Consider the following 26463-nt stretch of genomic DNA (forward strand, 5'->3'; position numbering starts at 1 on the left):
TAATTTATTATTTATACCCTGCCCATCTGGCTGGGTTTCCCCAGCCACTCTGGGCAGCTTCAAACAGAACACTAAAATACAATAACCTATTAAAACATTAAAAGCTTCCCTAAACAGGGCTGCCTTCAGATGTCTTCTAAAAGTTTGGTGGTTGTTTTTCTCTTTGACATCTGGTGGGAGGGCGTTCCACAGGGCGGGTGCCACTACCGAGAAGGCCCTCTGCCTGGTTCCCTGTAACTTGGCTTCTCGCAGCGAGGGAACCGCCAGAAGGCCCTCGGCGCTGGACCTCAGTATCGGGGTAGAACGATGGGGGTGGAGACGCTCCTTCAGATATACTGGACCGAGGCCGTTTAGGGCTTTAAAGGTCAGCTCCAACACTTTGAATTCCGAGCATCTCCAGGTTGGCTGAGGAAAGACTTATTGTTTGAAACCCTAGGGGTGTCAGTGTAGACCAGGACCCCCAACATTTTCGGACCAATGGGCACATTTGGATTTTTGAACAAGTTTGGTGGTTATTTTTCTCTTTGACATCTGGTGGGAGGGCGTTCCACAGGGTGGGAGCCACCACCAAGAAGGCCCTCTGCCTGGTTCCCTGTAACTTGGCTTCTCGTAGCAAGGGAACCGCCAGAAGGCCCTCAGTGCTGGACCTCAGTGTCCGGGCAGAACAAGTGAGGACTAAGCATCCTTAGCAGCCATGAAATGCAATTGCTGGGATGAAAAGCCTGATGCAAAGGGAGATGATTAGGGAATGGATTTGAGTGGTTGGACTATTGTATAGCAGCACTCCACAAAACAGTTGCAACTTTAACGTAACTAAGGTTTTGCATGGCGTGCCCCGTTTCAAAACCAACCTCGTTCAAAATTAAAAGCTGGATTTCAAGCTTGCATGCCCCTTCTTGCAGTGAAGTCCCAATTGCCCAGTATGAAATGTCTGCATCAGCCTTCCCCAAGCTAGTGACCACCCCCACTCCAGAGGTAGTTGGCCATAACATCCCTGGACATGGGCTGCACTTGCTGGGGCTGATGGGAAACATAGTGCAAAACATCTGGAGTGAAGAAAGTTGGGTGGGGGGGAGAAGCCAGTGGTTCCCAAAGGGGACAGTATTATCCCCTGGGGGAGTGATGGGATTACCTGCGGGCACTGGAAATGCACACGACCATCAGACTTTGAAAAGCTGGTACCACTGATTAAGTTCCATTTTGTCAACTCAATTAAACTAAGTAGCTGTAATTAGATTTAATAAATGAGCAATTCCTTGTTACCGTTTTGCATTTTATTTATCTTCCTTAGTAGGTCGTGCAAGCTGCTATTCTGAACAATGCTCTTTATAGGGTAGAGGGATGAGTTCATGGAACCAAGGGCGCAGTGGCCACAAAAAGATCGAGAAACACTGGTTTTTAAGCTCTCTAAAGCAGGAAGTGCTAAGGAGCCACACATACTGCTATGGACTGAGTTGAAGAAAATCCAAAATGCAGCAGTCTGATTGGTCCTAGAACAACAGGATTCAGAATGCAGCATTCAGATTGCTCCTAGAACAATAAGATTCAGAATGCAGCAGTCTGATTGGTCCTAGAACAATAGGATCCAAAATGCAGCAGTCTGATTGGTCCTTGAACAATAGGATTCAGCATGCAGCAGTCTGATTGGTCCTAGAACAATAGGATCCAGAATGCAGCAGTCTGATTGGTCCTAGAACAATAGGATCCAAAATGCAGCAGTCTGATTGGTCCTTGAACAATAGGATTCAGCATGCAGCAGTCTGATTGGTCCTAGAACAATAGGATCCAGAATGCAGCAGTCTGATTGGTCCTAGAACAATAGGATCCAAAATGCAGCAGTCTGATTGGTCCTAGAACAATAGGATCTAGAATACAGCAGTCTGATTGGTCCTAGAACAATGCAGCAGTATGACTGGTCTGCAGGAGCCACCCAATCCAGCTCCAGATGGAAGTGAATCCACAGCCTGATTGGCCTACAGGAGAATCCCGGAATTAGCCAATCACGTGCAGCCCATTGTGTAAATAATGTATATAAAGCAGATACTTTGGGGGAACTTTCATTCCTCCTCACCCCTACGAGCTGAATAAAGAGCATGAAATCCACTCTTGACTCTGAGTATATTTCACATACGCAAAAAAGCAACCATATTTCAACCATCTATTCCACCCACAGAGCAGTCCTTTCTGGAGAGCAGCCTGCTAGCTCCCCTCCCCAATATCCCAGTACCTGCAGCCCACCCAGATCCTGACACGGCTTAAGGGCCCGACTAATTTTTGGGAAGGAAGCCTTCGAAAACAAACAAACCAACCCACCAGGAACACGGGTCCCTCCCTGTTCCTTCTCCCAGAGCTGCTTCGCAACACATGGCCCGGGCTGTTCTCTCACAAAAACGTGCAGCGAAGTGTAGCCAGGACAGTGTTCCCAGCGCCGGGTGACAACATGCTGGATGGGGACCAGGCTGGCACTGGCACTGGCTGTGGGGGGGGGGGGGAAGAGGTGAACACAAGCAGCAGAAACATCTGTTGGCACTGCGAGCAGGACTGCTGGCCAATCACCCAAGATCCTGGCTCAGGCTCTCCTCTAACCAGGTGTCAGGGAGGGTGGAAGCTGGAGAGTCAGGAAAAGCTGCCGTAAAGTAGCTTGGGTACTTTTCCCCAGCGCTAAAAAGAGGAAACACACACACACACACACACACACACACACACACACACAGAGAGAGAGAGAGAGAGAGATTCACTTCTGGTGCCAGAATTAGGGATTGGCTAAAACTGCCAGGAACTAAGGATGTTGAGGAAGAATCCTGAAGTCATGCTGGATTCTGGTCCTCAAGCGAGGTCTTTGGTTCCGTAAAGAGGCTGTGATCCAGCATGTTCACAAAGGAGGTGGTGGATCAGGCCAAAGACCTGTCTAGCCCCGCATCCTGTTTTCACAGTGGCCGACCAGTTGGAAGCCTGGAAAGCTGGGCCCAAGCCATAGCTGTCAACTTTTCCCTTTTCTTGCGAGGAATCCTATTCAGAATAGGGGGGGGGAGGGAAACGTTGACAGCTACGGCCCAAGCACAGGAGCCTTCTCCCCTCCCAGGGTTTCCAGCAATTAGTATTCAGAAGCGGAATGTCTCTGACAACAGAGACAGAACATAGTCATTGTGGCTAGTAGCCATCTAGAGCTTTCTAATCCTCTTTGAAAGCCATCCAAAGTCGGTGTCAGCCCCCTGTGGAAGGGAGTTCCATAGTTTAACTCTGGGCAGCATGAAGAAGCAGTGTCCGGAATCTCCCAACATTCCGCTTCAATGGGTGGCACCACTGGAGAATATCCACTTTCTCCTGTTCATGCAGAATTTTAATACACGGGTGGTGCTGTAGGGATGCAGGTGGTGCTGTGGGTTAAACCACAGAGCCTAGGACTTGCTGATCAGAAGGTCGGTGGTTCAAATCCCTGCGACGGGGTGAGCTCCCATTGCTCGGTCCCTGCTCCTGCCAACCTAGCAGTTCAAAAGCACGTCAAAGTTCAAGTAGATAAATAGGTACCACTCCGGCGGGAAGGTAAGCGGCGTTTCTGTGTGCTGCTCTGGTTCGCCAGAAGCGGCTTAGTCTTGCTGGCCACATGACCCGGAAGCTGTACACCGGCTCCCTCGGCCAATAAAGTGAGATAAGCGCTGCAACCCCAGAGTCGGTCACGACTGGACCTAATGGTCAGGGGTCCCTTTACCTTTATCATGCCCACCTCCCCTTTAGTAGTCATTTCTCCAAACCCCCAAAGCATTGCAGCCTTTCCACATAGGAAAGGTTTTCCTGTGTTAGGTTAATCTGTGCCTTTTTGATCTCTGGGCTAATTTATTGCAAGTAGTTCTGTGCCAACTATCCTGTGGTGCTTTGAAAGGGTTCAAACAACCCCGATAATTCTTCAACACAGCTGAGCCACCATCTGAAACATCAAAACCAAAGATTACTCCCCCTTCAAAAGATAGAGAGGGAAACACTCTCCATGGTTGTTGTGGACAAAGGTTTTGTGTACATAAGCAGTACGTTTTTGCTATAGGATTTTGATATTTTGTGGCCCAAGGTACTTTCCCTTTTTTTAGAAAGTGTTCGCAAGGACAGGAATTGCAAGCCAGATCCATGCCCAGGGCTTAGGACATTAGTTAGGAGTAGCCTCTGCATGGCACCCATATAATCCCTTAAAACTCTTTTATGCAATTTACGAAAAGGATGGGGAAAAGGTGGGGGGGTCATGTGCGGCCACTGTGTCAAAAGAGACCCAGCTGAGCCCTTTGGCACAAGCTCATCGGAGTCCCCATCTGGAATGCCAAGAGCAGCAGTGTGTCCTGAACGTGCGACCGACACGCAGCTTGCTTTGGTGTTCAAGGGGATTCAGACAGAAAGAGGTCAGAGGGATTCGTCAGGACAAGAGCTGCTCTATCAAAGAGTCAGGAAACCTTACCCAGCCCCAGGGCCACCTTCCCTTCCAGGCAATGTTCCAAGGGCCACATGCGAGGTGTGGAAGGGTCAGAAGCAAAGCTGGGAGGAGCAACAAGGGTTGATTTACTTAAACGTGCCTGTAGATCTAGGAAGCAAGAGGCATCATCAGAGTTCAAGGGGACATTATGGACAAGTAAAACAGTTACTGCAAGATTAGGAGCATCATGCTGCTACAGTCTTGGAGTTCTGCAGAATTAAGGCAGCCTTCACCATTCTGGATAGAACCAATAGGAATTGTAGTCAAAAAAAACCTGGAAAGCACCATGCTGGCATAAGCCGGAGTGATGGAATTCAACAAATTTGTGGCATGCACCTATTTAAGAGGGGGAACCAAATTTGTCACTAGGGGCATCTTTTTTCAATAACGCAAGAGATTCTTGGTTGCAGCAATCCAACCGATTTGCATTCCAGCCCTGCCAACAAACTGGAGAGAGAAGACCCAGCTACAGTGAGGGACTTGGCTGTTTTATCCAAAGACGAATCCTGCGTGTGATGCCTCCTGGCTTTGGCCATGTACTCCTGGGAGAGCAACAAGAACTGTTGTCACGCAGAGCTGCTGAAAGCTTGCTTGATAAATCACTGAAGATAGGAAGGCTCAAGTCCTCATCGCTAGAGGGAGAGGCCAGGCAAGAAGCATGATTTGCCAACAGGAATATAGGAGGCTGCCTTAGACCACTGGGCCCATCAAGCTCAGCAGTGCCTACACTGACTGGCAGCGGTTCACCAGGAAATGCCAGGGCTTAACCTGAGAACTACTGCATGCAAAAAGCAGGTGCTCTACTCGTGAGCTACAGCCTTTCCCCAACAGCAGTGGGGAACTGAAAGGTTGGGAGGGGGAAAGAGGATAAGACTAGCACTGGCTCATAGGCACAATGGCTATGTTCTACCTCCATTGTCAGAGGCTGTATAATAATAATAATAATTTTTTATTTATATGCCGTCCTACTCAGCCAAGGCTGGGCTCAGAGCGGCTAACAACAATAAAAGTAACACAGCATTCTAAGATCAATTCATTCTAACTAGAACACAAAAAAGGGAGGTGTGAGGAGGTCAAGCAAACAAGCAAATGAAAGATAAGCTATGGAAGAATTGATTTGTTTTTAATTGTTTCTATTTTTCTGTATTTTGTATTTTTTGTTTTATTTTCTTTTATTTTTGTAATTTTGTTGAAACTTCAATAAATATTTTTTTTTAAAAAAGATCAATTCATTCTAAAATTAATTCAAAATCAAATTAATAGCAACCATTGGGCTAGAGTCCTATGAGAACTACCAAAGGAGGGGGTCAGACTGTGCCTCGGCCAAAGGTCTGGTGGAACAGCTCTGTCTTGCAGGCCCTGTGGAAAGATGTCAAGTCCCGCAGGGCCCTAGTCTCTTGTGACAGAACGTTCCACCAGATCAGGGCCACGGCCGAAAAAGCCCTGGCTCTGGTTGAGGCCAGCCTAACCTCTCTGTGGCCCGGGACCTCCAAGATGTTTTTGTTTGAAGACCGTAAGTTCCTCCGTGGGACATACCAGGAGAGGCAGTCACGTAGGTACAAGGGTCCTAAGCCGTATGGGGCTTTAAAGGTTAAAACCAGCACCTTAAACCTGATCCTGTACTCCACCGGAAGTCAGTACAGCAGGAAGCAGCAGTCATGGATCTCAGAGATGCTCACCTCCTTTGTGCTGGGACATGAAATTCAGAGTTTGCTCTCCTCAACAAGTCTTTTGGGTTTAGGATGGGGACTCAAGATACAGGACGATTCCACCCCCCCCTCACTTGCAGATATCAAAAGAATGCTTCCCCAATTACACACGAGTTTTGATGTGCCAAGTCCCACCCCACAACATCAAAGAGCAAAAACACCCATTTAACAGCCAGCTGGGCTGACAGGCCTGATGAGATGCTGAGGAAATATTGCATTCCTGTCCCAAACCTCCCACTCTGGAGGAGTCCTCCTAAAGAGTAAGCTTTAAGAAAATCCAGAGAAGAACAACTTGGCCCACATTCACACCACACATCTAAAGCACTATGGTACCACTTTAAACAGTCTGTTTCCCCCAAAGTATCCTGGGAGCTGAAGTTTGTTAAGGGTGCTGGGAGTTGTTGGGTGAGACCTGTTCCCCTCCTCAGAGGTACAATTCCCAGGAGTGATTTAACCATCAATCTTCCTAGGGAACTCTGGGAATTGTAGCTCTGGGAGGTGGCCGGGGGAGGTCTCCAAACAGATCCCTTGAAAAGGAGAAGCGTTTGGTGCTTATTCAAGTGCTGTTTCTTGGGCTAGTTCTGCTCACTTAAGGAAGACACCATGCATGGGGGAGCTGAGGCTCCAGGAGCCCAGATGTTGACGGACTACAGCTCCCATCATCCCTGACTACTGGCCACACTGGCTGGAGCTGATGGGAATTTGAGTCCATCAAGACTTGGAGGGAATGGGGTCAGTTACCACTGCAAGACATGATCTTTGATGACATAAAGCAGGAAAGGGCCACATTCCCTTCTAGGCAACCCGCCAGGGGCCACCTGGTGGTGGTGGGTGGGGCTAGAGGCAAAAGTGGGTGGAGCAATGGATGCAAATTTGACTTTTGCACAGTAGCTTCTCCACACATTCACACGGCTCTCTCCATCCAGCCAAGAGGCATCCATCAGAGTTTCAAAGACACATTCCAATCAGGGGAAAACAGTCAAGGAAGGAGAGAAGGAGGACCAGTGAGGCGTGTGGCTTAGGGAGAGTTCCAAGGGCCAGACAGAGAGCTGCGGAGGGCCGCACCTGGCCCCCAGCCTTGAGGTTTCCCAGGACAAAGGAAAATGAACCATTTTACTCCATGGCAAAGCAGAGTCCACAGCAGAGTTTGGCATGCCAAGAATTCTCTGGTTCAAACTGCTGGCACCTTCAGGCAGTGGAACAGAAAAATGCATCTCTGTCCTGAGACCTTGTAGAACCCATCGGGACAAACAGTCCTGGGTTCAAAAAGTCTGAATTTGTTAAGGCCATCTCACAAGGACAAATCTGCATTGTGAAGGGAAAGAAAGCACTGCTCATACAAGATCCTTTTGCTGGTAGATTTCTGGACTGAATGCCTACAGCCACTTTGCACTAACTATGCGCTTCCTTCCTGGACAACAGCATGGTGCAGTGGTTAGAATGTCAGACTAGAACCTTGGAGAGCAGGGTTCAAATCCCCAGCTGTCCAGGGAGCTCCCTGAGTGATCTGGGGCCAGCCCCTCACTCTCTGCCTAATCTACCTCTCACAGGGTTGTTGTGGGGAGACGGAGAATGTTGCACACCACCTTACAGGAAAGGTGGGATATGGAGGCAATTAAGAAATAATAAGATGCACAGAAAATATGGTTTGGCTAAGAAGGGCTCCCATGGGAGTGTTGCATGAATGCAGCCTCCTCTGCCATCATCACTTCTTCCTCCCCCTCTTCTGGTTTCCTTTATCTCAGAAAAACTAAGCCAACATAGCTGCAAAGCTGCCAGAATTTGATTCTCATTAGAGCTGTGCAGAAATCCGTCCTCTCAATTTCCCCAGAGCTTCCTTCCCCATGTGAAAAGCAGCTTCCATTTTTCTGCCTCATTCTTTGGGTGCTTAAAAAAATTCACCGGCTAAGGGGGTTCGAGCTTCCCTGATCCCACCAACCCTAATTTTAGCATTCCATTAACTGACACGTCACGTTTAAGCCTCAAGGCAATTTGAAAGCATGCAGCAAAAACAACTAAAAGGAGGGTTTTGCAAGCCAACACAAGGAAAAAGCACCCAAGGCAAAGAGACCAATAGAATCATGGAGTTGTAAGGGACCCTGAAGATCATTTAGTCCAACCCCCTTCAGTTTGTTTCCAGAAAGTACAAATAGTGGGGGGGGGGGCTGTCTTCCATCAGTGAAGATGCTGTTCCACAAAAGCAGGGGCAGCCACACAGAAGGCTCTGCTCTGAGTTGCTATGGAGCTGGCTCCTGGTATTTTAGTGATTTTTAGGAAATTCTGCCGCAGGTGGACGAGACTGGGGCGTATGTTTTTCTTTCCAGTAAATATTACCAAATATTATTTCCCAATATTTCTTCCCTGGCTACCCGCACTTCCTGATTTTAAGAAGTCCCTTGGAAAGAGTTAAGAACAGAAGAGCCAGGCTGCCACCATGGCCACTGAAATGGAATTTCTATTGCCCATTATCTATGAAGCCAGTGTAAGGTATGGAAAAAGTATCGTCTGACCACAAAACTTGTAAGAACCAGTTTAAAGGTAAAGGTAAAGGGAGCCCTGACCATTAGGTCCAGTTGCAGACGACTCTGGGGTTGCGGCGCTCATCTCGCTTTATTGGCAGAGGGAGCTGGCGTACAGCTTCCGGGTCATGTGGCTAGCATGACTATGCTGCTTCTGGCAAACCAGAGCAGCACATGGAAATGCCGTTTACCTTCCCTCCAGAGCGGTATCTATTTATCGACTTGCACTTTGACATGCTTTTGAACTGCTAGGTGGGCAGGAGCAGGGACCGAGCAATGGGAGCTCACCCCGTCACGGGGATTCGAACCGCCGACCTTCTGATCGGCAAGTCCTAGGCTCTGTGGTTTAGACGACATCGCCACCCGCGTCCAAGAACCAGTTTAGAAGGACCCTAATATTCACTGTCAAGCTGGAAATGACTCCTGATACAGTACAAGGATGGCTCTGCGTGTACAGTAAAGAAAAATGGGTTGAGTAAGCATTTCCAAGGACTGTGGTTGGATGAGAGGTGGTGGGGTGATGGGGTGACACAAAGTGACTGGGAAGAGACCGAAACTGCCAAGATGACGTATGTTTTCCTATATAGTGTGTTCAATAATGGAATGCTCCCAGAGAATTATGGACTCTGTTGTGTAATGCATTACTGAATAAACTCCGACCAACTGGTGTGAGCTGCCTCTGTACTTGAATCTGCATGAGAAATTTATCCTGTACCACCTAGATGCCTGTGGGAAATGAGTTAGCTCAGGAAGTCTTCCCTTGGGATTTAATCAAAGCAGGGGCGCCCGGGAACAGTGCCAGATTTACGTAGAAGCTAAACAATCTATAGCTTAGGACCCCTTTCTCTTGGGGGAACCCAAAAGAATTAAAGGGGGGGAAACTGGATGTACATTTCCAAAATACAAGATAAAAAACAAATAAAATAAAACCTACATACAGCAACAGTGTTTTGTGTTGTGTAGGCTCCTATGATGTAAGTCAGGGTCCCCGCCTCCTAGCCTGCTCCCTAAAATATCACTGGTTTGCTCATTTCTATATATAGGCTGCCTATATTCTGCATGGCAACATGTGCAAATGGCTTTAGATACCTATTAGGTCCATAAAGTACCATACCTTTATAGCCCTAAACAGCCTCTGTCCTGTATACCTGAAGGAGCATCTCCACCCCCATCATCCAGCCCAGACACTGAGGTCCAGCTCCGAGGGCCTTCTGGTGGTTCCCTCATTGTGAGTAGTGAGGTTACAGGGAACCAGGCAGAGGGCTTTCTCGGTAGTAGCGCCCGCCCTGTGGAACGCCCTCCCATCAGATGTCAAGGAAATAAGCAGCTATCCTATTTTTAGAAGACATCTGAAGGCAGCCCTGTTTAGGGAAGTTTTTAATATTTAATGCTGTATTGTTTTTAACACTCAATTGGGAGCCTCCCAGAGTGGCTGGGGAAACTCAGCCAGATTGGCAGGGTATAAATAATATATTATTATTATTATTATTATTATTATTATTATTATTATTATTATTATTATTATTATTCAGCAGCATATATTCAACACAAAAAAACAGTGACAATTTGTTGTTGACAAAGGACAGCTGGACATATAAAGGGCCCCATTACCTTTAGTAGCTTAGAGCCTCATCCAACCTAAATCTGGCCCTGCCCCAGAAAACTGCAAAGTGCAGGTGGCTGGTGATGCGATTTTGCAGCATGAAAAAAAACCACCTTAAGACACCTCAATGTTGCAGTAGGTGCAATGAAACCCCTGCACCACCACCCCATGAGAAAGTTCCTCTCCCCTTGGTAATTTTTGAAGGCAATGCCATTTGCTCATTTATCAAGGGAGAACAGTCAAAAACCATAGGGTAAAATTCTGGCACAGCACTAGTTATTATAAACAGGATTTCTTACATAATGAGAGCCTCACTCCCTGTTAGCATTACACGCCACTGGGTCAATCTTCTGTATTAGCTGTTAAATATATATTGGCTAAAACGTATAGCTGCATAACTGAGCAAAGCGGCACAATGCACAATAACTTTTTGTGTAAGAACGGCCGATGTGCGCTGCATGAGGACTTCGGCACTTGAAGTCAGCGCTCAGGGGCAAATTCAAAGGGGCTCATGTTCAGCGAGAGAAACCGCCGAGCACTTTGGGCATGTCCATGATTTTGTTTGCACCACCAAGGGACGGAGGCTGGTGGGAAAGTGTTTGCACCTTGCTTGCCAGAGATAGCACTTTGTTTGCACCTGCGATGCTGGCAGCAGCTGCACATCAGATCAAGGGCAAACATGGACTCCATTGCCAACAGCCAGATTAATGGAGGGCCATGGAGGGCATCCCACTGAAAGGCCAACATCTAGTGCATCTTTAAGCGGGACAGGCTGAACACACCCTCCAGTTGACTCCGCGTAATTGGCCAAAGTACACACAACATGAAATGTGTCTTAGCATTTAACATATACTTTTAAAAATGCATCCACTGAAAGGGCACGGATAAATTGAGACCACAGCATGCTGGTGGCAGGGCAGAATTGGTGCTGGGGGTGGGTGGGTGTTAAACTGGCTACAGCTCAAAGGGAAATCCCTCCACCGAAACAGTTTGCTTTGGGGGTGGGGAACCCCACACAGCTACCCCTGGGGGCAGTGGCGTAGCGTGGGTTGTCAGCACCCGGGGCAAGGCAAGTAATTTGCGCCCCCTAACCCGTGGATCTAGGTAGGGGCAGAGAGCTGCGAGTGCGAGCGCACCCCCCCCCAGATGTTGCGCCCGGTGCGGCCGGCCCCCCCTGCACCCCCCACGCTACGCCACTGCCTGGGGGTTTCCTCCCAAGGTAAATAGCACCTTCGGAGGAGCAATTTGTCATATGAGCTGCAGCAGACTGAGATCTTTGCCTTCTAGAACTTAAAACCACTCCTCAGCAAGTGTTGGGAAACGCTGGAAACCAGAACACTGGCCGGGGCAGGCTTTGCTTTCTGAAGGTGGCGGGCCTTTTGATTAAACGGGGATTTGCAACACCCAAGGCAGAGGTGTGAAAAGTTAACCATTTCACCTCCGCCTGTTCTCATGACCTCCCAAGATCAGGACAGTCCAGCGACAAAACGCTCTAACTTTTGGGATCAGGTTTGCAGTCCTGTCGTTCCAACTGCCAAAGGCAGCACATGCCGTCCCGATCAGCAGGCAGATTCATGGCACGAGATCTTTGTCTTTGCATGAGGATGCCTGAGGATTGGCAAGCAATTGTAGCAGTAAGACAACTTGCCCTCCCCGCTGAACATGAATAGAGGGGAACCCAGACCAAATACTATGTGCGTTAAAGGTAAAGGGGCCCCAGACCATTAGGTTCAGTCGCGGACGACTCTGGGGTTGCACTGTTCATCTCGCTTTACTGGCCGAGGGAGCAGGTGTACAGCTTCCGGCTCATGTGGCCAGCATGACTAAGCCGCTTCTTGCGAACCAGAGCAGCGCACGGAAACGCCGTTTACCTTCCCGCCGGAGTGGTACCTATTTATCTACTTGCACTGGTGTGCTTTCAAACTGCTAGGTTGGCAGGAGCTGGGACCGAACATCAGGAGCTCACCCCATCGTGGGGATTCGAACCGCCGACCTTCTAGGCTCTGTGGTTTAACCCACAGCGCCACCCGCGTCCCTTACTATGTGCGTTACAGGAGACCTATCAATGGTCGCAATTCACAAGCCACATGCTACAGGAGCAGGCAGAACGGTTTCCTGATCCCACATATGTAGTCAGATAAAACATTTAGCAAGGGGGGGGGGGCGGGACAAAAAAAAAACAACAGACTGTTTTGGTGACCGAACCAACCTCCCTTTGACCCTCAACCCAGCAGTATTTTTAAAAAATAGCAAAGCACTTCAATCCGATTAGGCTGTGTTCAAGCTGCAGTAATTGGGAGCAATCTAGTTATGTAAAGGGCTCCCCCACAGTGTGCCATGAGGGTTTCCTACCCAGCTAAAAATAGATCCAAGATTTAGGCAGAACTTACCATCCTGATTTAGACTGACCCAAATACAAGCCATAAAGGAGTGTGCATTGTACAGTGAACTGGAAGGGAATGAGAGGAGAGAGAGACCACGATTGCAGGAGCAAAAGACTACCCCATTTCTAAAGCCTGTTAAGTACCCTGGTCCAGAGATTATGGGTGAGGGAGAAATTTTAATTCAGTTTGCACTTTACAGTGGTATCTCGGGTTACAGACACTTCAGGTTACAGACTCCGCTAACCCAGAAATAGTACCTCGGGTTAAGAACTTTGCTTCAGGATTGTAAACAAGATGATAATTTGCTTGAAAAAACTTTTCAACAATGTAAGTGGGAGCAGGAGACGCGAGGAAGTCTAAATAAGTTATGAAATTTTGTTATGATATAAGCAATGTTGTTTATTACTTATGTTTTTCTTTCACAAAAAATCTTAATATTTATATATATAAAAAAAAGAACTTTGCTTCAGGATGAGAACAAAAATTGTGAGGTGGTGGTGCAGCGGCAGCAGGAGGCCCCATTAGCTAACGGGGTACTTCAGGTTAAGAATAGTTTCAGGCTAGGAACAAACCTCCAGAACGAATTAAGTTCTTAACCAGAGGTGTACCACTATACTGAAAACCTAATTCACGCTTCCCAAAAACCATATGCGAACCAGAGGGCGGGTAAGTTTCTCCTTAACAATTTTAATGGCTTATTTTAGCAGGTATGTGGTGGCATCGGAGAAAAAGGAGAAGGAAATAACCAAGAACAATGAAGCAGCCAAAGGGCAGGAGTACAGCAAGTCTACATAAAAGCAATAGAGCTGTACAGAAACTATAGGAGTGTAAAACAGAATCACAGCATCGTAGAGTTGGAAGGGACCATGAGGGTCATCTAAGTCCAACCCCCAGCAACCCCAGAATCTTCTGCCCAATGGGGGCTCGAACCCATGTCCCTAAGATTAAGAATCTCATGCTCTACCGACTGAGCTAGGAAGGCATATGTCCATAACAAGGCTAGCAGAGGATGAAAACATTTCCCAAGATATGTAGGGAAAAGGCAAGCAGCCAGGGCAAAAGTTAGAGGCATTTCCAGACAAACTCATACTTAGCAGGGACCATATTAAGATGTGGGCAATGGTTGACCTATGTCATGAGTCCACCAGACAGCTGCATAATCCTCCAGGTTTCACAGCATCCCGCAAAACACAGGTGGTGAGTTTTTCCATGAAGTGCAATAGGCACAGCCAATTTTCAGTTTTAATGTTTGAACCATCTTTCTACCCTGGGCCAACACCAAGCTGGCAGCTACCAGTGGCTTCAATACAATCAAGTAGACATTGTGACATCTAAAGTCACAGCAGACCCAAAGGTGCAAACCAATAAGTGAGATCACAAAAGATCACAAGTCTATAGGCAGGAGGCAGCTTTTCTTCAAGATCTTCATTCTTCTGAATGGTGGTGCAGCTCTCCAACCCAAAAATCAATTGCAAAAATTGTATACATTGTGAATAAAAATGAATAGTGAAAACAACATACAAAACTCACGGGGCAAATTGTTTGCAAAACTATGTATTGCAAGAAATGTGCCCTAAAACTGACAAATTTTGCTGACAAATTTTGTGAAGGGCATTTTGTTGTTTAAATAATTACAAACTCGATGTTGAAATGTGGTGAACTGAACTAAAAATATTGGGGAAATGAGCAACTGGGAAATTGAACAGCGGCAGGTTCATCAATCCCTAGCAGAGAGATTTCTCTGAATATTAAGGTCCGTATAGTTAAAGCTGTGGTTTTCCCAGTAGTGATGTATGGAAGTGAGAGCTGGACCATAAAGAAGGCTGATCGCCGAAGAATGGGTGCTTTTGAATTCTGGTGCTGGAGGAGACTCTTGAGAGTCCCATGGACTGCAAGAAGACCAAACCTCTCCATTCTGAAGGAAATCAGACCTGAGTGCTCACTGGAAGGACAGATCCTGAAGCTGAGGCTCCAGTACTTTGGCCACCTCAGGAGAAGAGAAGACTCCCTGGAAAAGACCCTGATGTTGGGAAAGATGGCGGGCACAAGGAGAAGGGGACGACAGAGGACGAGATGGTTGGACAGTGTTCTCGAAGCTACCAGCATGAGTTTGACCAAACTGCGGGAGGCAGTAGAAGACAGGAGTGCCTGGAGTGCTCTGGTCTAGCGGGTCACGAAGAGTCGGACACGACTAAACAACAACACAGGTAAAGTCCATGGGAACCAAAGTGGGACTTCATCCTACAATTGCACTGTTCAGAGCCAAACAACACCATAAAAACGCTATTTGAGACATTTATACGGCGCTTCCTCATAAGCATTTCTAAGCTGCGCAAATAAAATAAACCACAGAGAATAAAACAGTAAGATCGGGATAAATCAGAAAGCCAAACACTGCCCTTTTTAATGCCTGCTTGAATAAGAAAGTCTTTGACACTTGCCTGTAGCCTTCCAGAGGTCGCTGGACTCCAACTCCCATCAGCCCCAGCCAACATGCTCGACAGACAGGATCATGGGAGTTGTAGTCCCCAACATCTGGAGTGATGCAGGTTCCCCACTCTAGCTCAAATTTAAGGAATGAGGTTTTCCCACCCCACCCCCAATGCCAAGTTCAATAAGATCAGCAGCCACTGAAGGTGGCTGAAGGAGCTGTGAATTGCAGTGTTTGTAGTTTCTGGGGATCCGTCCCCCCCTTTAAATATGTTGAAACTTGGAATCTTTTTGCTCTTGTCACCATTCACCAGCCTTCAAGCCGAGCGATGGGAGTCAACTAAGAAGCCTTGCTTGCCAAACATTTCTGTGTTGACAGCCAAGTTTTCACTCATCTCCATCCATCCCTGAGAGCAGAGGGGGGGTTTTCTGGGGGGGGGGGGAAGAGAAGGATGGTAAAATCATCTTGCCCAGGAGAGCCTGGAATTTTTTTTATTTAATGAAACTGGAGAGGCCGGCCACAGGAACTGCCCAGGTTTCACACGGCATGTTCCAATGGAATTAGTTCTTGCCAGATTACAACATGCCAGAAGGGGAAAGTGGAGTTATGAGGCAGGGAAAACTGCTACACCCAAAAGGTTTGGCGTGGAATCAACAGATGGGTTTTTCCTGAAGAAGAGAGCCTGGTTTGAACAGGGCAGCTATCACACAGCACTGCATATAAAGACACAGCACCCATGAGTGTGCAAATGGCACACTCGAGGTAGATAATAAATAATAAAATAAAATAATAAAATAATAATAATAACAACAATTTTTTTATTTATACCCCGCCCATCTGGCTGGGCTTCCCCAGACACTCTGGGCGGCTTCCAAAAAAATATTAAACTACTGTAATACATCAAACATTAAAAGCTTCCCTAAACAGGGCTGCCTTCAGATGTCTCCTAAAAGTCTGGTAGTTGTTGTTCTCGTTGACATCTGCTGGGAGGGCATTCCACAGGGAGGGCGCCACCACCGAGAAGGCCCTCTGCCTGGTTCCCTGTAACTTGGCTTCTCGCAGTGAGGGAACCGCCAGAAGGCCCTCGGTGCTGGACCTCAGTGTCCGGGTAGAACGATGGGGGTGGAGACGCTCCTTCAGATTATTAGCATCATTGTTGGTGAACAGGTCCAACATTCAAACACACAACCAAAGAACAAATGTTATAGAGTAGGCAGAACATAAGAAGCTGCCTTAGACTGATTCAGACCACTGGGTCCATCTAGTTGAGTATTGCCTACACAGACTGGCAGCAGCTCTCCAGCATTTCTGATGGGGACATTCCTAGCCCTACCTGGAGATGCCTGGGATTGAACCTCAAGCCATCTGCATGCAAAGCAGATGTTCTAATGCTGAGCTATGGTCCTCCCCACATTTTTCATGCCAAACTTCTGCTAACAAGGAAGACTGTCCCAAGAGAAGTGCACCATATTAAAGACAAAATCAATGTATCCAAGCGCCATTGGTAACCCAGCTTCAAGTCAAGGATTCTCTCCAGGAAGACCTGGGAGTCGGTGGTGTTATGTAGTGAAGTTTCACCCTGGGCCAGCAGGGGGATACTGTATATAGTTTTCACTCAGGTCTGTAGATAGTTTTCACTCAGGTCCACGTCAGTTATTTTAGGCGGGAACTCTGGGCTGTTGTTGCTACAATGTTGACAGCCGGCTGCCTATAAAAGCAGGCCGGCTGAGCTGTTTGCAGTCAGTTCAGTTTTCTGTTCCAGCTTACAAAATAAAGAGCTGCTTGGAGAAATCGCTGTGTCGTCTGCCATGTCTACCCACAACTTAACAGGTGGAATCCAAGCTCTCCCAGATTGGATTAAGACAGAAAACAAAAAGGCATCTAATCAGCATCAAAGGCGTCGTAAGATTTTGCCTTTAGCCAGCCCCCCTCTCTCTCTCTGCAAAAAGCTTGTCAGCTAATGCAAAATACCAGGTTCTATTATATCATTCCCTCAAGGCAAATTCTTTAGAACTCCTCAGCTGGGAATGCTCGCCTTGGAGAACTGCTGGCAGTCAGTGTAGGCAATCTGAGCTAGGTAGACCAATGGCCTGACTCTGTACAAGACAGTTTCCTGCGCTCCTGTTGCAATTTCAGTTTCACCAAAACCGGTACATCAGATGCAGCATGTCAACATTTGTCCTGATTTATGTGATCCCTGATGGGTTGGACTCCAGAGGCGTCAAAGGAGAAAGCAACAGCCATTAAGGGAAGCCCTGGCTTTGAACAAACACTCGTGCACCTATACATTTGTCCAGTCAACACAGTTCAGGGCAAAGTTGAAAGCCTATCAGAGTCACTGGTTACAGCCAAGATCGTTTAATTTTTGCTAGACTCACGAATATCTCTTCTCACTCCTTTGCTACCGCATTTCTCAAAGTGTTCTTACAAAAAATGCCTGCGCCCCAAAGATCTGGCCAATTTCAAACCAATGCAACACCGTTCCAGGTCATGACTCCATGGACCCAGGCCCCAAACCCCATTGTCAAAGGTTTCGCAATAAGGAGGCAATTAGTGTTCACCTAGGAAAGGGTCAGGACACGGGTGGTGCTGTGGGTTAAACCACAGAGCACAGGACTTGCTGATCAGAAGGTTGGCAGTTCAAATCCCCGTGACGGGGTGAGCTCCCGTTGCTCGGTCCCAGCTCCTGCCAACCTAGCAGTTCGAAAGCACGTCAAAGTGCAAGTAGATAAATAGGTACCGCTCCGGCGGGAAGGTAAACGGCGTTTCCATGCACTGCTCTGGTTAGTCCTGCTGACCACATGACCTGGAAGCTGAATGCCGGCTCCCTCGGCCAATAAAGCGAGATGAGCGCCGCAACCCAGAGTCGGCCACGACTGGACCTAATGGTCAGGGATCCCTTTACCTTTTAGGAAAGGGTCAGAGCTCATTGGCAGAACAACTGATCTGAATGAAGGCAGGCTTGGGTTCAAAAGCGGGCATCTCTTGGTAGAACTGGGCAAGACTGCTACCTGCAGCCATGGAGTGTTGCTGCCAGTCAGTGCAGACAGTATTGGGCCAGATTGGCCAATGGTCTGACTCAGGATAAGGCAGCTTCCTTCACTTCGGTGTATACTCATCACACGGAAAACTCTAGAGGGGTAGCAACTCTTCCAGAGTCCCAAGGCAGAAACCTCTTTCGCAGCCACATCAAAATATTTTCACTTGATAATAATATATTATTTATACCCCGCCCACCTGGCTGGGCTTCCCCAGCCACTCTGGGCAGCTTCCAATAAAATATTAAAATACTGTAATACATCAAACATTAAAAGCTTCCCTAAACAAGGCTGCCTTCAGATGTCTTCTAAAGGTCTGGTAGTTGTTTTTCTCTTTGACATCTGGTGGGAGGGCGTTCCACAGGGTGGGTGCCACCACCAAGAAGGCCCTCTGCCTGATTCCCTGTAACTTGGCTTCTCGCAGGGAGGAACAACCAGAAGGCCCTCGCCGCTGGACCTCAGTGTCTGGGCAGAATGATGGCGTGGAGACACTCCTCCAGGTATACTGGACCGAGGCCGTTTAGGGCTTTAAAAGTCAGCACCAACACTGAATTGTGCTCGGAAATGTACTGGGAGCCAATGTAGGTCTTTCAAGACCGGTGTTATGTGGTCTCGATGGCAGGGGCTTGCAATTGACCTCTCTTGCACCCCCTGCCTTGTACAACATCTGCTCTGCCCCTGAACTGCAGGCACTCCCCACTTTTGCAACAAGCAGAGAGAGAGAGACAAAGTGGCTCAATTTGGCTCTCGCCGTGTCCACAGCTCCAGTTTCGTGCTTTGCCTCTCGAGTTCAGAGGCACAAGTCTTTTTGTTGGCTACGCCGCTCCAGTTTTTCTGCATTCGATCCAAGCTGGGTCTCTCCTCTTCCCGCGCCGCTACCCTCCCAGCCCCCCCCCCCCCGATCCCCTCTCTCCCCACATCCCGCACAATCCCCTCGGCTGCTGTTTTGATTTATTCCTTGCCATCTGCATGCAGCAATGTTTTCTAGCGGGCAGATTATACAGGGGAGAGCAAGGACGGCTCTGTGTGTGTTCTCTCTAGTTAATGTTTCCTGTGCGGTTCAATCTGCTCTGCCTACAGGTATGTTTATTTCACTACTCTAGCAAAACCAGCAGACTTTTTAATGGAACTGTTGATATTTTCTCTGGCTGAACTTCCTGGAGAGGAGAGAGAGAGAGAAGCAAGCAGTGCATGGCCGAGGTCCTCTCCCAAGCTGCGGCCTAAAAAACTACAGTCCTCCCCTCCTGGAACTGGAGGTTTCCATTGCATTAGGCAAATTTCTTCCCTTTTACAAGCCGAAGGATACATAAACAGAAAGCTTAGTGGCAGCTGACAAGCAGTTCAGATGAGCCTCGCCTTGCAAGTCAGAGAACACAAGGAAGCCTTGTGGCTCTGTAGTAATGTGCATGCCTTTGCATCCATCATGTTCCAGGTTCAACCCCAACATCTCAGGTATTGGTGGGAGAGACCCTTGTCTATAACACCGATGAGCCTCTTGACAGGTAAGGTGGATAATAACAACCTTCCGACATATAAACCAGCTGCCCATTTACTGCTTCCCCACCCTTGGGCCTGCCAATTGTTCAGATTTCGCCCACCTCATCTTAACAGTTCACCGTATTTTTCGCTCTATAAGATGAACCCGACTATAAGACACACCTAGTTTTTAGAGGAGGAAAACAAACAAAATATTCCGAATCAAATGTTGTTGAAGAGGCTTTGCATGGCTATCCCTGAAGCCAGAACAGCAAGAGGGATTGCTGTGCAGCCTCCATTCGCTCCATAAGATGCACACACATTTCCCCTTACTTTTTAGGAGGGAAAAAGTGTGTCTTATAGAGCGAAAAATACGGGGGTTTTTTGCCATACGCCTGGTGCAGTTGGAGCAATACAAGACACCCAAGCTCCTGATTGCGACAGTCCCTCATCTCAGCGGCAGCTACACAGCCCATAGGTCTCACCCCTAAAAGGGTGTTATAAAGCTTGAGAAAGGCAGAAATGGTTTGGAGGGGTAGGCAACATTTGGCACCAGAAAAGTAAGCTATCAGGGCGAGGTGGGGAGATCAGAGTTGAGGTTTATGCAGTTTTATATTCCATTGGAACAAATGGAGGTAGATACTAACCCCCCACCCACCCAAGCATTAGAACGTGGGTGGCGCTGTAGGTTAAACCACAGAGCCTAGGATTTGCCGATCAGAAGGTTGGCGGTTCGAATCCCCGCAACGGGGTGAGCTCCCGTTGCTCGGTCCCAGTTCCTGCCAACCTAGCAGTTCAAAAGCACGTCAAAGTGCAAGTAGATAAATAGGTACCGCTCTGGCGGGAAGGTAAATGGCGTTTCCGTGCGCTGCTCTGGTTCGCCAGAAGCAGTTTAGAAGCTGGCCACATGACCCGGAAGCTGTACGCCGGCTCCCTCGGCCAGTAAAGCAAGATGAGCGCTCACAACCCCAGAGTCGGCCACGACTGGACCTAATGGTCAGGGGCCCCTTTACCTTTACTAGCCCCCCACCCAACCAAGCATTCGAACTCTGGGTCACCATGTGGCATCAGTGAAAACAGATCTAACTGTACCTTTCAGCTCCTGGTTTCTGGAAGGCAACGTCAAAACAATGCAGCATTATGCAATAGCAAGGGTGGCTTTCAGGAATATAAGAGCATGTCAGACAATTTGCTCACCTAGTTCAGCATTACCTACACTGACTGACAGCAGCCCTCCAGGAGTCCTTTCCCAACCCGACTTGGTGATGCCAGAGGCTTAACCTGGAAGCAGAAACCTTTGGCATAACAATGCACCAGCTCTGCCACCAAGCTCTCTTGTCCTGTGCAGCTGGACATGTGAGTGGGTGATAGCCAAACAGAACTTTCTGCTTCAGAAGGCATTATATTTCGATATACAAAACAATGGACAGAAATTGCCTTCACACCCCACTAAGTGGGCTTCCCAGAGGCAAGTGGTTGCTCAGTAATCTGGAGTGGGAAACTGGAAAACAGGCAGGAGAGGGGTATTATTTTTCTGCAGAATATTCTGCTTTGCAAGTTCATTAGTGACAAGGGATGGACACAACTGGAAATGCAGTTATCAGGCAGGTTCAACAGCTTAAGCATTTAGCTTTGCTCACTAAACACAAGCAAAACATAACATTCCAAATAGGTTCACTCTCTAGGACACTGAATAACTTTCCAATGGAAATTACCCTTTGCAACTTTAGCATCATTTGCGGGGGTTTTGAAAAAAAAAACCCAAATCAAAAATTCCCATCAGGCCTTACATCTCTTGCTCCCAACATCAGAGACAAGATCCTGCACTTAATGGACTTTTGGTCTGATCCTGCGAGGCTCTTCAAAGGAGTGTTAAAGGGAGACCTGCTTATACCCAGTTCTCCATTGTAGGTCTCCCATAGAATCGCTGACCTGCTTTGACTCAGCTGCCTGGCGGGATCACAGCACATAGTGGCGTGGCAATGCGCCACACACAGACATACACACACCCCTCGCTGAAGCTATTTTCATTCATGGTTTGCTCCTTCAGAGAATAAAGCAGCCCAAGAGGCAAGTAACCAAGGTAAATAAGGCTCTAATGACCAAGGTTTAATAGCAGCCCTACACTCTCTATTACGTCCTGTTCGAATCCACCCCAGATAAGGCCAATTAGAGGCAATAGTTAATGACACAGTCCATGGAGTTAACTCCTTTTGCCCTCCATATCCTGGGCAACCCAAGACTATTCTAACGGCCCTCCATGCTCAAGCCCTGTCTACCTTCACTGGGCTTCTCAGCTGCATCAATTGCAATCACTGAATTTTACAGCATGTTCATCTCTGAAGACTCAATCAACAAACTGCAATGGGAGACCTGCAATGGGAGACCTGTACTGGGAGCCAAAGACAATAGATGCACAAGTACGTTTCTGAGTACAATTCAAAGTGTTGGTGCTGATCTTTAAAGCCCTAAACGGCCTCGGTCCTATATACCTGAAGGAGCGTCTCCACCTCCATCGTTCTGCCTGGACACTGAGGTCCAGCACTGAAGGCCTTCTGGCAGTTCCCTCGCTGCAAGAAGCCAAGTTACAGGGAACCAGGCAGAGAGCCTTCTCGGTGGTGGCACCCGCCCTGTGGAATGCCCTCCCATCAGATGTCAAAGAGAAAAACAACTACCAAACTTTTAGAAGACATCTGAAGGCAGCCCTGTTTAGGGAAGCTTTTCATGTTTAATAGGTTATTGTATTTTAGTGTTTTGTTGGAAGCCACCCAGAGTGGCTGGGGAAACCCAGCCAGATGGGTGGAGTATAAATAAATTTTTAATTATTATTATTATTACAAGGTGTCACAACTGCCACAGCAAGAATATAATCCAGTAGCTTCGAAGGGAAATTACTTTGCAAAGATGGGTATTTTAGGACAACTCACACAGAAATGCTGGTGAATCTTCATGTGGATTTTTTTTTTGGGGGGGGGTTGAAGCAAACTGATGGGGATAGCTGAAAAAAAGAGAAGCTGCAGTTGATGGATTCACCCGTGCCTTAAGAGCAACTACTAAGTGTCTCAATAAAGGCATTTCTTCCAGGCTTCCCTGGGAATGCTGTAGATTGAATTCCAGGCCTTCCGCACGGGTTGCAAACCTTTTGCAGGAGAAGGAATATCACAGGGTGTGTGCATTTTTAAGATCAAACTTACTCGATATTGAATTGACATCAAGCTTTCTGTGTGCATGTGCACTCCATGTTTTTAAAGATCAGGAAATTCCAGCGACTATATTTTTCAGATAGCGAGTTTCCCAGCTTCGCTTCAGAACTCAGCAGCATATCTGCTTTAAGTTCATGAACCGACATGGTGGAAGACCTATTGCGTACTCTTAATATTGCAGACGGCTGCCAAATTTGAAGCCAGAGGGAGTAACTCAGACTTTAAAATGCTTTCACACTCCCCAAGTTTTTCTTTATTTATTTTTTTTAAAAAAAAAACCAGAGCCATGAAGTTACCCCACCCTCAACTCTTGCTGGAAAATGAGCGATTTAATATCAGAAACAGAAGCTGAGAACCACATGCAACATGCAAGACATGAAGTTATTTCAACTCCTTGGAACAAGCGCCATAAGGAGATTTTGGTCTGCTTTTTCCATCCGGAGACCAGAAAACCTTGGCATTTGCCAGCCTGTTGAGTCCAGTGTTTCTTTCCCATCAGTTACAACTGTGCTTCTGCAAACAGGGGGAAAGAAAGTTCACTGGAGAACAGACAAGATTTAAAACCAACATCAGGGCTTGCTTGTTGTCCTGTTCCACAGACAAACTGCAGATGGGTCATTCATCCCCTAAAAGGAAGACCCTCAATAGCCTCATCTGCGCTATCTGCCAGAGCTTGGTTGCTTGTTGTCCTTCCCCATGATGTCACTGAATGCTTGCATTCTTTGTGTCATTTCCTGAAGCTTATTCAAAGTACAGCAGTTCAGGTGGCGCTATGCATGGCTGTAACAACCCAGCCCATTGTTAGGCCAAACTTGACACGATGGAGCAGCCATATACCGTATTTTTTTCTCTATAAGACGCACCAGACCATAAGATACACCTAGTTTTTGGAGGAGGAAAACAAGGAAAAAAAATATTCTGAATCTCAGAAGCCAGAACAGCAAGTGGGATCGCTGCACAGTGAAGGCAGCAATCAGTGGCGTAGCATGGGGGGTGCAGGGGGGGCCGGCTGCACCGGGCGCAACATCTGGGGGGTAGGGTTAGGGGGCGCAAATCCACGGGTTAGGGGGCGCAAATTACTTGCCTTGCCCCGGGTGCTGACAACCCACGCTACGCCACTGGCAGCAATCCCTCTTGCGCAGCCTGCATTTGTTCCATAAGATGCACACACATTTCCCCTTACTTTTTAGGAGGGAAAAGGTGAGTCTTATAGAGCAAAACATACGGTATTTCTTTATCCACATGGTTTCCTCGCTCATATGTACAGGTGAAGTGGACATCTGGGCTGCAACTTGAGACCCAGACATCAAGCTGAGGAGGACTGGAAGCAGAGTGGTCCTCCCAGCAGCTTATATAGGAGAGGCTCCCTCTCCATCCGCTCTGCTGAAGACCAACTCCATCAGGCTACTCTTTTAAGCAACATCCACAGCTGCTATTCCACCAGGCTACAGCAGATGAAGAGTCATGGTACTACAGGGCTTCTGTATCTGCTCTGCTGAAAGACCTGCGACTTCCGGCTCCCCTTCCACTCCTTGACACACAAATTTTGAAGGATGACCATGTTTTGGTTCTCAGATCATTTTGGAAAGGGTGAATTAGATATATTCAGCTTTAAACACAAACTGAATTGGTTTCCACCCACCCTTTGGAACGCCCTCCCACCAGATGTCAAAGAGAAAAACAACTACCAGACTTATAGAAAACCTCAGAAGGGTTCAGTCTCCAGACAGGCTCTTGTCTGAAACCTTGGACAGTCACTGCCAGACAGTGCAAACACTACTGAACTAGATGGCCCATTGGCCTGACTCTGTATAATGCAGCTTCTTCTGTTCCTTTGCAACTGCTGCCAGTCAGTGCCCAATGTACAGGGATCCAGTATAAGGCAGCTTATTATGTTCCTATGACAAAATACACACATAAGCTTTTTCCCCCTGCAAATGTATGTATTGCAGTTAACTTCCTCTCCCCTCCCCTCCCCACCCCACTCTGAACACTCAGCCTCCTGCCTTGAATGCCAATTAAATTACCTGCTCACAGGAAATGTCCAAATAAGAGATAAAGCACGTGCCCAGTAATGATTAAACAGAAATGGTTTCCTGTTAAGGGGGTACCATGGAGGTCTGCATATTTCCCCTCTGCGCCTTCAGTCTCATTGCTGCCACTGCGGCATCTACAAGGCTACGTTAATCATTGGCACAGCCACAACTTCGTTTCATTGCAGGTATGCCCCCCCTCCCTCCATCATCACCCTCCCCAAACAACTGCAACCTTGTTGCTTGCGAGCCCCACCTACTACCAGAGTGTCTATGAAAGGGGGGGGATGTTCGCTTTTTATTTAATTATGTACAGTGGTACCTCAGTCGTTGAATGTAATCTGTTCCGGAAGACCGTTCAACTTCTGAAATGTTCAGCAACTGAGGTGCAATGGGCAGTCAGCAAATCTCATTGAGAAAAAGAAGAAACGTGCTTCAGAAGCCATTCGACTTCTGAGGCGTATACAAAAATGGAAGCATTTACTTACAGGTTTTTGGCGTTCGGCTTCCGAAACATTCGGCAGCCGAGATGTTCAGAAACTGAGGTTGCACTGTACAGTGGTACCTCTGGATGCGAACGGGATCCGTTCCAGAGCCCCGTTCGCATCCTGAAAAGAATGCAACCCGTGTCTGCGTGTCATGATTCGCCACTTCTGCGCATGCGCATGACATCATTTTGAGTGTCTGCGCATGCATGAGCAGCGAAACCCGAAAGTAATGCATTCCATTACTTCCGGGTCGCGGTGGAGCGCAACCTGAAAACGCTCAACCTGAAGCAACTTTAACCCGAGGTATAGCTATGGTTTTCCCAGTAGTGATGTATGGAAGTGAGAGCTGGACCATAAAGAAGGTTGATGGCCAAAGAATTGATGCTTTTGAATTGTGGCGCTGGAGGAGACTCTTGAGAGTCCCATGGCCTGCAAGAAGATCAAACCTCTCCATTCTGAAGGGATTCAGCCCTGAGTGCTCACTGGAAGGACAGATCCTGAAGCTGAGGCTCCAAGATTTTGGCCACCTCATGAGAAGAGAAGACTCCCTGGGAAAGACCCTGATGTTGTCAAAGATGGAGGGCACAAGGAGAAGGGGAGGACAGAGGACGAGATGGTGGGACAGTGTTCTCGAAGCTACCAGCATGAGTTTGACCAAACTGCGGGAGGCAGTGGAAGACAGGAGTGCATGGCGTGCTCTGGTCCATGGGGTCACGAAGAGTTTGACACAACTAAACGACTAAACAACAACAACAACAACAACAACTGTATTTTGTGTTTTCCTTTTGCACTTTTATGTTATCCGCCCTGTGATCTTCAGATGAAGGGTGGTGGTGTAGTATGAATTTAATTAATAAATGAACAAACAACATGGACCATGGGCTGAAAACATTTCCCTGATCTAAAGCCATGTAGACACAACCCAAATCTCGCCACAGGCCATCCTGACCCAGTTCTTCCTGCCTGTATTATGACCACTGCACCACCCAGCATGGCTTTGCCGTGGACATGGAAGGGTTATGTCAGCAACTGGAGTAACCCCACTAGCTTCCATAAAAAACCGTGCTGATGTCACGGCATGACATCATGCTGGGTGGAGGCAGCTGTAGTAAAAGTGGAGGCA

General features: G+C 47.7%; 1 protein-coding gene across 1 annotated transcript in view; it reads right to left on the reverse strand.

Annotated features, from left to right (window-relative positions):
- Window positions 1–26463, reverse strand: part of WNT9A (Wnt family member 9A) — a 49161-nt gene that overhangs the window by 11695 nt on the left and 11003 nt on the right. The window lies entirely within an intron of this gene.

Source organism: Podarcis gaigeae (assembly GCF_964106915.1).
Source record: "Podarcis gaigeae genome assembly, chromosome: 12".
In the NCBI taxonomy this organism is placed as follows: Eukaryota; Metazoa; Chordata; class Lepidosauria; order Squamata; family Lacertidae; genus Podarcis; species Podarcis gaigeae.